The sequence below is a fragment of the Erythrolamprus reginae genome, chromosome 2 (genome assembly GCF_031021105.1).
Source record: "Erythrolamprus reginae isolate rEryReg1 chromosome 2, rEryReg1.hap1, whole genome shotgun sequence".
NCBI lineage: Eukaryota > Metazoa > Chordata > Lepidosauria > Squamata > Dipsadidae > Erythrolamprus > Erythrolamprus reginae.
Window position 1 is genome coordinate 308525956 of NC_091951.1, and position 15004 is coordinate 308540959.

At 36.5% G+C, this 15004-nt stretch overlaps 1 long non-coding RNA gene across 1 annotated transcript; it reads right to left on the bottom strand.

Moving 5' to 3' along the window:
- Window positions 1-661: 661 nt before the first annotated feature.
- Window positions 662-14060, bottom strand: LOC139158999 (uncharacterized). The gene is made up of 3 exons (XR_011557791.1): window positions 13967-14060; window positions 2785-2867; window positions 662-1905 (listed from the first exon to the last, which is right to left on the bottom strand). It is a non-coding gene; the product is annotated as an uncharacterized lncRNA (long non-coding RNA).
- Window positions 14061-15004: the final 944 nt, after the last annotated feature.

Consider the following 15004-nt stretch of genomic DNA (forward strand, 5'->3'; position numbering starts at 1 on the left):
ATACTATTAGTCTGCATCATTTCAGCTAATCCTGGAAATTATTGCAAAAAAAGACAAACTCCCTGAAAATAAAAAAAAATGAGTTTTGTAGATATTTTATGATAAAAAAAGGAAATTAAATGATTTCTTTTGAGCAATTTTCTGGTCCAATAAAATCTTGCAAATATATATACTTATATATTTTTCATTCAACCCAGCCTTAGATTACCAAACATAAAGTAAAACTTGTGTGTTTAGTTCAGTGATGATGAACCTATGACATAAGTGTCAAAGATGATACACCATGTCATTTTGGATGATATGCCAATATTCACTAACACCCAACAACTATTCTTGAAACATAACCTATTCTTCTGCAATTTTTGTTGGCTGCAGAGGCTTCACTAAAATGGGTGCACTCTCCTCCAATCTCTGAACCTAAAAAAAAAATCACACGAGAATGGAGCTGGCAGGTTTAAAAAGCTACAGAAGCTGTGGAAGAGCATTCCCTGAAGCTGCTTCAAGAATAAAAGCCTCACATGACCTGAAACAGTTTCTGGTAGGCTGCAAAGGCCACTTAGTGGAAAGAAAGCTATCTGAAGTTCATGCTGGGCTATGGGATCAACTATACCATTCCCCCAAGGTTTGTGCATCTTCTGAATAGAAAGAAACTAGGCAATAATGAACAAAAAAGAAATTTTATTCCAGTCTTTCACCAATAAAAATACATTCTACAAACAAAAGTATCTCCTAACATCAATAAATATTTTGTTGTGGTTAACTTGTGCTATTCTTGCATTTTCAAATTCCTTCTATTGGAATTTAATGGGGCCATGGAATTAATTTTCCTAAATATATTTACAAATCTCATTAATGCAGGATTTACTTCCTAGTAATACATTTGGGGGAAAAAAACTCAACTGATGTGGGTGATCAATCAGTCCACATGTCTTTTTTCTTCAGATTAATGCACTTTGCTAAGGTTTGTTTCTTAGGGTTTTTTTATTAGCAATAAACAGAAGGACAAGTACTATCATAATTTAAATCTTAGTTCCTACTGAAAATAACTTAGTGTAGATTCCAACATCTAGTTCATCAGTAAAATATGCTTGCTGGATAGGCCTAGCAGGACTATGTATCTAGCTTTCATCCATTAATACAATTGATCTTGGCTGTACATACTTTAATCACTGCACTTTACACTCACCATGATGAAATCCTTCAGTGGAGTTCTATTTTCCATGTATGTTATGAAGTAGAAGAATACTGCTGTGGTCAGGATCCCAAAACATTGTCAACAGGATACATGCTGATGAAGTTACAATATGGCAACTTGAATTACACTTCTGCTTCATATCTACAGATGTCAATTCTCCTATATACATTTACCATCTACTACAGAAGTGCATTTCAGATGTGCCTTTTATTTTCATATAATAGCCATATCACAGATTTTTAAAAACATTACAGCAAAGTTGTCTTAGTACACATTACTAAAATATATAATGTTTCAGCTGAACTTTAATATATACCAATACATCATTCATCATTAATATTCAAAAAGTAAAAATATTTGAAATAATAAATAGGTGGACACTCATTGAAAAATCTGATAAAACTAGGGGATAAGTGGATTTTTTATTTACCATAGAAACGGTTTAAAAGTGCATAGAATTAACCAATAAACCCAGTTTGGTTGGCATAATAAACATAGATTAAGAGTTGGAATGGCTGGTATTGCTAAAAATATTGTCTTCCAGAGCATTATTTCAGATGGATGTATAGTTGATCTGCTGTAAATTAGTACTGCATATAAGAAAAGATGGATCCTGTATTTTGAAATGAATCACCTTTCCCTTAGCTTGTGTATAGATGCCATGGGCTCAGTCTCTTTATATCTCCAGGCAGGGGTGGAAAACCAGCCACCTGGACAAAAAAAAAAGGGTATTTGTTAGTATTGGCTAAACAGACCACAGTTAATACAAATTGTTTTATGTATTATGTATTATTTTATGTGTTATTTATATTCCAGAACTGGTTTTATTAAAATATTTATTCCAGAAGTGGGTTTCTACTGGTTCTAACTAGTTCTTAAAACTGTTAGTAAACCAGTGATGACATCACGGATCCGGTTTTGTTGATGCCAATCCGTCGGTGCCTCCATCTTGGATTTTGCTTCTGTTCATGCACATAAGCTAATTTTTGTTTCTGTGCATATGCAGAAGCTATTTTTAATTGCTGTGGGTACTTGTGTGAGTGCCAAGCGCACCCGTATGCCCATTGTGACCCTGAGTGAACTGGCAGCAAACGGATCCACAACCCATCCCTAATCTATTCTGATTACAGTAGGTATAAAGAAAATAAGATATTTTTTTTGGAAATATGCTTAAAAGTCAGTCTTGTAATGAACCCCTGAAAACAGTAGGAATTGTTGATTTTCCCAAGAATTGTGACATTTTATCTTGTTTTGAGAGTAACTTATGATCTCATGGTCAATTCTCAAGTGGCTGCATATTTCATCAGGACATTTCCAAAGTATAAGTCAAAATCCACAGTAGAATGGCATCCAGACTCCATGTCAGGGAACAAGGTATTGTGCACCACAATAATGTTTTATTTTTATGAATGCTTTAAGCATAATCTACTAATGGAACAAAACCTAGTGAGAAAGAGTGATAGATCCAAATAAATTCCATATGGAATATATTATATATTTGGACAGAACTAAAAAAAATAGCCTTACAAATGCTACACTTTACATTTATCTCAAAATCAGATCCAAACTGCTTATAGATTGTAACATACCATACTACCAGGCTAATGGATAAGAAAACACATAAAAATAACTGGGCTCAACCTCTGGACAGCGGACAGCAACATCTCCGAGTCTGCGGAGAGGAATGGCATACAAATTTAATTAATTAAATAATAATAACAACAACAACAACAACAACAATAATAATAATAATAATAATAATAATAATAATATCAATGTTGTAGAATTCACATTCTACAAATGTGAAAGAACAGGGCTAAAATGGAAGATTTCACCAATCTTTTTCTTCAATAGATAGGATATAGGGAACCTGAACTTTGTCACAGATCAGCTAACTCAGGGGTCCCCAACCACCGGGCCGCGGACCAGTACCGGGCCGCGGGGCATGTTGCACCGGTCCGTGGAGTCAGCAGCTGCCGGCCCTCATGCCACTACCCCCTCCCTCCAGCGCTTCGCCTCCCGCCGGGCAAGAGGCCTCGGGAGTTTAGTTTAGTTTAGTTTAGTTTATTTAGATTTGTATGCCGCCCCTCTCCGCAGACTCGGGAAGGCTCACAACAGAATAACAGAAAACAATTTCAGCAAATCTAAATTTCTACTAAAAATATTAGTAGAAACATCTGCCGGCTACAGGACGATGGATGGGACAGAGGGGCGGGAAGGACCGAGAGGCTCAAGCCTCTTTTGGCTCCTGCCGCGGGGCGCTTTTGCGTTTTTGGCTGGGGGGAGGCAGGAGGGCCAGCCTGACCCCCTCTCTCCAGCGCTTAGCTCCCGCTGGGCAAGAGGGCTTGGGAGGCAGGTTCTGCCGGCCACAGGACGATGGTGGGAAAGAGGGGTGGGGAGGACCAGCACCCCCATGCTTAATCCCGCCCCCAACCACGCCCCTTTCCGCCCCCACTGGGCCATAGAAAAATTGTCTTGCTGAAACTGGTCCCTGGTGGAAAAAACGTTGGGGACCACTGAGCTAGCTAACTGATTTTGCAAACTTTTTTTTCAAAAAAAGACTAATTTCAGCCTACTTGTGTATCACTTCATCAAGTTTTACTTTTAAAGGATATATGAAAATTCATAAGTCATTTGATATAAAAATGTGTACGATGAAGAAATATATTCACTTTTTTCTAATTATATGCGTTCTGTGAACTTTTTCCAGGAATCTTATATAAGTTCATGTGAAATTTTTAATTGCAAAATGCAATATAAAATCTAGATATAACATGTCACTTTTTAATCCCATGTACATAACTGTGGGGTGCAAACTGGAAAATTTATATTCAAATGTGAACTGAATAAATTTTATTTCTAGCACTTCTTTCTTCCTTCCTGCTTGCCTCTCTCCTTCCACATTGTTGTTTTTTAAAATTACAAAAAAAGTGTATTGTTAGTTAGTTAACCAGATACAACTTATGTTATAAATTCTTCAGGCTCATATGCCTTTTTGTATTCTGTACAATGGGCCAAATAAAGTGAATTTTGTTTTCTATTGCAGTGTTTCCCAACTTTAGTAACTTCAATTCCAAGAACTCCCCAGCTAGCGAATGCTAGCTGGGGAATTCTGGGAGTTGAAGTCCAAATAGCTTCAAGTTGCCAAGGTTGGGAAACACTGTTCTATTACACCAAAATGGATAACATCCCGGTTGATCACTAGAAGCAATGGTGATATTGCCAAATCCCTCTGGAAGAGAACCAGATGGGAAATCATAATTTTAAAAAACAGGTCAAATGTGTATGTGTGCCCACTGATACAGCATATTGCAGAAAACCATACTATCATACAAGAATACCAAGATGGTGCCGACAAAGGCTGCTTCGGTGAAATGCTCTCAAACAGCTTCATTTTCTACTATTCTATTCTATTCTATTTTGTAATTAGGAAATTTTACTCCTAATTAAATTGGTATTGTAACTTCAATGCCAATGTATAGGAGGGCAATCTTTGTCAACTTAAAAAGTAAGGTTTATTCTTTCACTTTTTCCTCTTACAATTGTTAACGAATTAATAAATGAATGTGGGAATCAGATGGTCTTCAAGGAGTGCCCTTACCCTAGTTTGTTATTCCCTAGTAGAAAACCTATCTGCATTCAGCTAGTGAGGCAAATGGATATTTGTTCCTGTTTAAACTACTGTATATTTAGACTAATTCCTAATAGAAGTCATAGGATGCTATTCTTGATTTCAGATGTGTGACCTCAGATATCCTTCCTCTAGAGACGTTAACTAGCATGATAATCCTACACTACAGTTATTGACTTTCTTATCAGTTTAAAGTCAAGGAAGAAGAACTAGAGTAATGCTGTAAATGGAGCAATGGATGGGCCAAAGGCATTGGATTTGAGTCTTCACTCATCCATGAAAGTCCACTAGGGGATTTTTGGCCTATTGCTATCTATCAGCCTAACCTATTTTTCAAGACTGTAAGAAGACCACATTGATCGGTATTATTCCATATCACTTGCAAAATCAATTTCTTGTTAACTAAAAACATTCCAGTGGTCTGCCTCAAAATAATGTAAGAAGTAGTCTCTTCAGATACAAACTACTAAGTCTAGGAATAGCTAAGATGGCATTGGTTGAGAAATACCAGTGCTTCTGCTTGCTATAGTTCTATAACTTATCTTCCCAGGTTATATATTTCTAAGTGAACAGATTATTATAGTCATGATTAGTTTTATGTGCTCTTTTATGTGCTCTTAGGAAAAAAAAATCTGGCCTTGCCCGGAATAACTGGAGTTCTTGGTCAAATGGATCACTGCAGTATGGAAAACAAAATGAAATATAAAGCCATAAATGAATTTGTCATTTTTTGAAACACATAGTGAAGAAATAGAAAAATAAAATAAGAGTTGCCCTTGTTTTTCTCCAGTATGCATGATTCTCTCCCTTGCAATTTCCATTCCCTGCCTATAGATCTATACTAAGATGTCATAGCATAATTTTTTAAAGTTCGTACTATGCAGTGTAATTATTGTACTTTAGCATAGTCCACTGTTTTGGAGTAGTCCTTCACATGGATGTTTCAATGCTCATTCTACATATGCAGTATACAATTTTCATGTAAAGCAGCGGAAAGGGAAATGTTTGACCCAAATATTCACTTTGACTGTAAAAAATTATCAAAAGAAATAATAAAAAACCTAAGCAACTTTAACGGTCATCCAGAGCCCCTCATTCATCACTCTTACGACTATGGTATCTAATTCTAGCAAATTACATTTTAATTACTTGGAGAAAAAGAACCAGTCTTATCTTGCATATTATTTGTATGCTAAGTGTATAATATCAGAACATGCAATGTTGTAAGGATGGTCTTTTTATACTTGCTGCCAATGAAGATTTATAAAAGCAGACCATGGTTGTAAGGATGGCTACACTGAGAATTCATATGCAGGTTTTATGTCATACATTAAATAAAGCAGGGAGAACAGCTGATACACAAAAGGGGCTGTCTAGACAGTACCCCATCAGTCTGGCTAAATTTGGTGTTGGCATTCCCAAAGGGACTGTAATATAATTGTTCTGGTGTCTGCATCCATTTCCCCTGTCAAACACCATCACAAACAATAAATATACATCCCCTTTCACAGAAAACAGGCCCAAACCATACAGCTGAGTATGGTTTAGAGCTTATAGCATACCAATATGGAAGCAGTACTGTATTTAAAACAAGCAACAATAAAAGATAAAAAGCAAAAGATAGCTAAGCACTTGAATAATTTCAGGGTTTAAAATCACATTGGTTTAAAATTCAACCAAATTGTTTAATTGACTTACAGAAAATATAAACTATTCAAAACTGATCTTTTCAAACCTCCTACTTTTAAAAAGGACATCATCCCTATCCCCACCCCATGCACATTTTATGTTTATTAACCTCTCAAAGAAAATTTAACAAACTCAGAGATGTGAAAGTGTAATGATGGACATGGATCATAAATTCTAATGAAGGGGGGGAAATGAAGGAAAAGGAAAATGTGATAATAAGTGAAAGCATGGCAAAAATGTAAATGTCATTTCATAGTTAAAATTATGCTTTCCACCTTTCCTGAATTCTTTTTTTTTAAAAAAAAAACTACACTTGTGTATAGAACCTTACATAAATGTTAAAGAGGCAATATTTGGAAAAATAAGACTAGGATCATTGAACAGAATGTTTTCAACAGCAGCACTGTACTAAATGATTATTTTCTGTTACTTAAAAACAAGAGAATCTAAATTAATCAGACTGTTTCAAACAGTAATATTCCTCATAATATTTTTATTACTATGTTTGCATATAGAAAGAACCACATTAAAAGTATGGAAATACAGTAGTAATGTAAAGATACGATTTGTATATCATAGCTCTAAGCATGAAATCATATTCCAATGATATAAAGAAAACTTACTTGGAAATTAATAATCCTGATTGATTGATTTTTATGGCACCTAAATAACCATTCAGACTTTTTTTTAAAACAATTCAACAGAAACAACTGAGTAAATAAACCTTTCTTTCAAGGTACACTGGAAACATTACTATTGATTATTTATACAAAGATATAGCCTCTAATATATTTTATGATCAAAATGAAAATAATTTAAAGTTCGCTTTTGCAAACCATTAAACAAACAACTTCCACCCATTATTTACATTGGATCTTAAACAGGGCAGTTTGAAATTCAGTTAAACCTAAAGTGATTTGGCTAGCTTTTCAGACTGAAGTGACCCTTACACTATGTCTAAAATGAGAACAATGTTGGATATTTAGGAAATTACCACTCTGTCTGTTTCAAATAGTACAAGAAAACTACACTGAAAATCCACTAAAATAAGGTGATATATTGCAGTTTGTTATTAATAAAATAACAAACTATGTGAAATATTCATATATAAAATCATAGCACTGCTATTTAAAAAAAAAACAAATTTAAAATCATTCACAATTTAAACAATAACAAAATAAGAAAAAACAGCCATGAAAAGTTTTAAAACTGAGGACACTAGATATGTTTCTGTGTGTAAAGCTCAAAGACGTCTGATTAAAATGTACATTTCTATAACATGGCTAGCCTTGAGTCTCTTCTGAAAGTTTGCCAGATTATGACACTATACAGTATTCCAAAACAGTTGCCTGGGGAACCATAACAGAAAATAAGTGTGTCAGGCCTTCTCCCTACCCCAATTAATTTGAGTACTATACAAAGCAAGGTGGTTGTTTGGTGGGTTTTCTTTGCACAAGAAACAGAAACAAAGCCCTTTACAGATTATTATGAATAGTAAGATATTCATATGAATTAGTATCTTATTCTGCTATGAAGAGTAATAAAACTGCCTTAATCTGGGAGTCAGGCTCACTGAACTCAGTAATGATTCTGTGTGTTTAAAATGGATTAGAATAAATGGAATCATAGTAATATCACCTTATATTAAAATCTAAGGTATTTAATTAGAAGAATTTAGATATAATTCTGGGTAGTATTAGACTATATAGATCAGTGTTCAAATTCGTGCTGAACAGAGCTGCCTATAGGGCCTTGTGAAAACTGATCCTATATGGGTTTCAGGAGCACATAAAGAATGCAAAAATCTTTTTAAAAATGTGTTAGCATACTGGAAGAATTGCATCTTTTGAGCAATTCTGTATTTTACTTCGCTACTGAGATTTTAAAGTTACAGTTCTCCTTTCAAAAGTTCTTACCTACACCCAGATATTAAAAGGCCTATTTGATTTTTTAAAATAATTTAAATAAACGCCTTTCCACAAAATACAGAGGCATCACATATTTTTCAAATTTTGGGGGAAGATGGGAAAAGGATCTCAGTGCTTTCTAAACACTAATTTCTGAAGGAAAATAGCCATCCCTTATTTTATCTATATTCCACCTATGGATCTGGCTGGAGTAAAAACCCAATACCTTCAGTGACCTCCATTTCACAAGGAGTTCAGATCAGCTTCATGAAAATGGAATGTCTGAACTGTAATTTAAAAAAAAACCAGAAATATCATAATCTGTCTGCTGTTGGTGTGTGCGTGTATGTGTACGTGTGTATGTGTGTGTGCGTGCATATATTTATATTTCTATATCTATCTATCTGTCTGTCTGTCTATGTTGAATATTTATTTATTTATTTATTTATTGGATTTGTATGCCGCCCCTCTCCAAGAAATATATGTAAAAATGTTACAGAGACATACACTGTGTATATATGATTTCCTCTGAGATCATTCAAGGCTGGATAAATCAAAGGATCACACTTGTCCACTTTCTATGGGAAAGTCCTCAGAGGAATAGTATATTTAAAAATCAGAGAGAACAGGAAGATAACTGATGCTTGGGACAGAACTCTTCTCACCTATCGATTGTCCCTTTGAATTGGCAGAAAAAAAGGTGGATTTTGTGAGTGTGTTTAGAAGGAGGAATAACATCTGAGATTGTTGCTTCAGTACAGCTGAATTCTCTCTGTCTCTCCCCCCACCCTTTGTTTTGGCTGCCCGGGAGAAACAGGGAGAAGGAAAAAGTGTTGGGGGTGGGGGTGACCAGTCTGAAATTTCAGGTTCATGTTAGAGTACAAGAAAAGGGATTGTTGCTGTGTGTGTATGCATTTCATAGACTTTCACTCTGGCTGGATGCTGCTCTTGAACACTGCAGCCAGGAAGGGGGGGGGGACAGGGTTGAGAAAGGGGGGGTGGTCCTGTCTGCAGCTGCCCCTCTCACACTTGAATTTTAAAAAGCAGCAGAGGGAGGAGAGAAAATCCGTGAATGCCTCTCCCCAATAAGAGATGAGGCATATTGAAAACTATATTAAATTACCCTGATTAACAATTTAACCACGAAGAGGGGAGCTTTGGGTGATCTCTATAGGAAGGGCTGAGGGCTATTCAAGCCCGCAGCTAAGAGGTCGAAAGGGTTCTGAAGTTCACAGGCTCGGAGCTTTTGTTATGCTAACAGACAATCTCAAATCAGCTGCCTAGTGGAGTGTGAAATATAAATGATTCCTTGAGAACTTCCAATAAGTTGTCATTCTTGCTCTTGCCAAATACCAGAACAGCCTGCAAATTCTAAGTCGGCCCCTTTGGCAACGTCCCGAATCGCCCTGTTGAACGGATGAATGGAGGCCTTTGTAGGCCCCCCGTTAATGCCGCTGTTATCTTTCCCCGCCACCCTCCCCAAACCTGGCCTTGACACGGATCCCCAAATGCAACTGGGGGGGGGGGATTGCTCTGGTTCGCGGCGGGGTTGGGGACGGGAGGGGACGCAGGCCGCCTTAACACGTCGTGCCTTCCCTCCAAAGTCTCCGCAACCTTCAATTAGCAAAATCTGCAGGGAACGCACCCGCTCCGTGATACTAGAAGCAAAAGCGGCCCAAATCCATTACCAACCGGCCGAGAGCTCCGGCTTGGTGCCCCCTTCATCCCAGTCGAACAAATAATACCGAGCCAGCGAAGGTCGTAAACGAGTTGGAAGTTGTTTCTTACCGTTTGGCGCACCCACCGCGACCTGATGTAGGGCCACCATTGGAGCAAAGGGAAGCCCTTTCACTTTTATCATTCTTGCCGTGCAACACCCAGTATTTTCCTTTGGGGCTTCCTTCTTTGCCACCTAAATCGGGATTTTTTATTTTTATTTTTTTGATGAAATCGGAGGCTGGGGGGAGGGCGGATTTTGCATTGAGTTTACTTAAGCTATTTGGTCTCCATTAGGGAGGATTAAGAAAAACTTTCAGGCAACATAACAAATGTATATATTTATTTTATGTACACTAAGAGCATATGCACCAAAGACAAATTCCTTATGTGTGCAACCACACTTGGCCAATAAAGAATTCTATTCTATTCTATTATGTTCTTCATATGGGGAGTGGGAAAACTTGCAATAGAGACAGGTAACTAGATAATTATCTTTCCGAAGAAGGGAATTAATCCGTGCTTGGGTGTGACCTCCTCACACACAAAGCTAGAAACGGGAGGAGAGCTTGACACGGGGAATTAGCAAAGTATGAATGTGGACGCAGCCATTATGTGGATGAATGTGGATGCAGGCAACCAGGGTGCCAAGAAACACCTGTAAACCCAGAGTTTGGTTTCCCAGAGCTGAGTGACAAACGAATCCCCCCCCCCCAAAGAAGGATGGAATGGGAGGGTTGCCATCTTTCCTGTATCTTCCATAGCCTCACCCAAACTAATATGGGAAAGAGGCAGGGAGGGAACCCAAGGCTGCCTTTGGACACCATAAAGTAATTGTGATCTACGAAAATTTGAGGAAATAAAAGATAGGACTATGTCCACCCTTGGCTAAGTCTCTAAGGTTCAAAAACGCCTAGAGGGAAAAAAAGGCTGACTTTTAAACATTATAAATGTCAATACAGTATGCAGACAATACTGAGTCACTTTGAAATAAGATGGGCAAAAAATAAATTTAATAAATAAATGAATAAATCTAAAAATTTACAATTCCTTCTATTTCAGTTGCTCAACTTTTCTCATTTTTAGAGGAGAAATTTATTTTCTGGTCAATAAACATGTTTTAAATGTTCCTCAGACAATGCACCTTCCTGTCTAATCAGTTATTTATAAAGCTATTTTAATATGAAAAATATGTATTTTAATTAGTAGCCTATTTGATCATTTAGAAAAAAATAATTTGATATGAATCCTTTTTAAAAAGGAAGGGGACAAGTCTTTAAAATTATTTAGCAGATAAAGAAAAAATAACTTCACTTTGTATAATTATACATTATATCTAATAAAATACCATTTCAAATTTATTTAGAAATCTGTCAAATATGCCTCTATCAATACTCAAACTTCACTATGTTCTTATTAATTTCATCCCAAAATGTCTCTATATATTCCATAATACTTACTGATGCAAGTATGAAGCCTCTATTGCAGAATTTTAGAATGTGTGTAAAAATAATGGTCTTTCCTTTAAATCTTTAATAAATAGTACTGATAATTTATTTTGAAGAACTGTTGTGCTGATATTCCTCTTTAATCATTTTCAAGCCTACAGCATGAGCAATTGCTAGGAAGGATAAAGCTAGAGACATTCACACTTCATCTGCTAAGGAGGGGAATTCTACTAAACTTACATGCATCATATAAATATATGTGTAAAGAAAGGTAATTCTGAGCAGTTCATGTATTCCTTATTTCACTTCTTGTCTAGGGAAACATAACCATATATAAAGCATGGTGGAATATCAAACAGTCCAAACTTTATTTGGAAGGAAAATGCATCCATGTTGAAAGTCTGTGACTTATCTGATTTGGGGAATTCCCATGTTTATGTAAGCAATATCCCATGTTTATATAAATAATAGGCCTTAGTATCCATGCAATTACAGCTTTTGTACTAACTAGGATTTTCTACAGGAACAGGAAGAAGCAAATACTTGCAAGACAATATAAAAGGGCAAGTGGCAGTGCAATCTAGTATCTCAGGGACTAGATGTTCTTATGAAAGTCATAATGAAGCAAAAGAATTAGGTAGTCAGATTCAGAGGAATAGAGACACCCACAAGATGGCTACCTTTTCAAGGTCTGTCTCTAATTGTTCCTAATTTTAAATTAATGTAAAGAAATCAAACAGTGAATCAAAAGGAAGGAGGGAAGTGAGGTTATCTACTCTTATATCTGTTTCTGCACAGTACAAAATATGTACAGTATTTTATATTATCATAAGTGTCTAATAAAAGGTGCAATTCTATATATATATATCACTCAATCTGTTAGCCTCTCTCACTTTCTCTTGTCTGATGTTTATAGTGACAAACTAGCAATAGAACTAGAAGTCTATGTAAAACAGCAGGGCTTTAGGAAAGGAACATGAATAAAAGAAGATAGCAGGAAGATTACATCACCTCCCTCTTTTTGAAAGGGGAGGGAAAAAAGAGGTTTAATAGTACTGCTTGGCTCTTTTGTTAAATATATATTTGCATATCTGATCTGAAGAACTCATCTCATCCTTGCTCAAACCTACAATTATGAAACATGCCTCTCCCCAGTTCCTTTATTTCTTTCTTCTAAAGTATTCTGGGGTTTGTTGGTGGTGAATCTTTCCATAATACATTTTCCAAGCCAGGATAAAGGCTAAATACAAATGGATATATTTCAATAATATTAATCATCATCCACTCAAGAGCTTTAGGTAACAACAGTAAATTGTGTCTGGGAGAGGGAAAGACAGAGACCACACGTTTATAAAAAAAAAAAGCTTTTCAAAAAAAAGGTGAAAAGGTTACATTCTGAGTTGACACTGCAAAAGAAAACAAAGGCAACAGTTTAGTTCCAATAGGAAATATAATAAAACCGCCTTTATCCAAAAGCCATCAGGGACAAGCACAAAATGCAAGTTAACAAGCAGGAACTGATAAGATAACATTTATATGAGGTCAGGAGTCAAATGCCAGTCAAAGGCGTTTAACCTCTTAGGTCATCAATAGGAACAGTTAAAACACAAAGATGGTTATTTATCTAAGTACCTGATTGTTGTCACAAGCTTAACAGGATAATTCAGCTGATGGGGATTTATACAGGGAGGACTTTGAGGTCGCATAACAGTCTTCCCCCCCCCCCCAAATCATTCTTCTTTAAAAATAGAGTTCCTTCTGACAGCTATAAATGTTAACCCCAGAGCAGGCAAATCAGATGGCCAAAATGTTAAGGATTGTTTTAAGCCTACATTAGAGAACCAGCATGATTTTAGGCTACTTAAAACCTTAATGACTTGACTGATTTTATAAGAGACAAATATGTAACTTTCAGAATTTTTCTACTGAAGAGTATGCAAAAGCACATTTTCAAAAAGAAAGTTAAATAATCTTGCTATACAGTAGCAATTATGGGCAGCTGTAGCCAAAAATCCTTTCCCATGCAAGTCTGACTCAAATTAAACATATTACAGTATTTAATAACTTAAATAACCACCCTCCACATCTCAAAAGCCATTATTTCACAGATTTTTTTCAAAAATACAGTATTGGAACTCATCAGCATGAATAAATTTACTGTATGTTTATACCAGTATTTGATCTCATTGGAAAATCAAACAAACAGGATATAGTCCATTTATCTCAGAGAAGGGCAGAATGAAAACAGGTTGCAGGGCCTTTTTAGGCCTTCCCTGAACCATGGTTGCCTCTAAACATGCTAGGTTGATTTCCAATGCCTTTAAATATTTATCAGAAGCATCTTCTCACCAGATTCAAATGACACCTGAAGTGCACTCACCTTTATTGACAATTTCAGTTCTGGAAGTCCATTTTCCTCCTAAAAGCCCCCCAAGCAGAACAAAGGCTACAACCCGTTTTCATTCAGTTAATGTTTAGTGGGGGGAAGGGAGGAAGAGAGAACCCACAGCAACCTTAATCAGCATGCTGATTGCATCGTCAACTAACAAATAATTTACTACTCTGAGCAATGCATTCCATTAAAAGCTCATTAAATTTCCTGTTCTCCAATGGGAGCTTTCCCTTCTCAACTGCATCCTTTGGCTTGGAATTAGCACTTATTCAATTTTCACAAGAATCTCTCTCCCCTTCCAATTCCACTTCCCCCAATGAACATTTCAGAATCTATAACTATCCAAGGCAGAACAGGGGTTGAGGGAAGAGTAACCCAAGTAGGTGTACCTTATTTTCCTAATCTTAAATATACATTATTCCACTGTAAACTACAGGCAGAGCCAGCTTGGCCTGAATAATGCCATTTCGTAACCGATATAAGTAATAATGTAAAAACTTCAAGCACAAAGAAGATGTGATGAGTGGATCATTATTTTGGTTGCATGATTTCAAGGTCCTTTTTAAGGCAGGCTGGATACATACATGCATACATGCATACACACACACACACACACACACACACACACACACACACTATAATACATAAAGCTGTTCTTGCATTTCTCTGTTGGGAAGGCACCAGCATACAATTTGAGTAGGGTAAAGGAGTCCTTATGTCTGCAGGGATAAAAGAAGAGGCAGGCATCCATATTTTACCCCATCTAGTAAACTGCACATAATAATTATATTTAATAAATGAAAGGCAAGGCAATGTCAGCTCCTAAATTAACACGCACTTGGGCCTTGCTAATTGTGCCGGTTGCAAATGTGGGTCATTTTGCATGAGTGACTCTAATATAGGCTACGCTTGCCATTGAGCCGGGTGGATTCCTGATTCCCTTTGCTAATCTTGAAGTCCCTGATTGTGTCAGGTGCAGCCCTGAACGCTCCAGCAGCTGTCTCTTCCTCATCAATGCAAATAAGG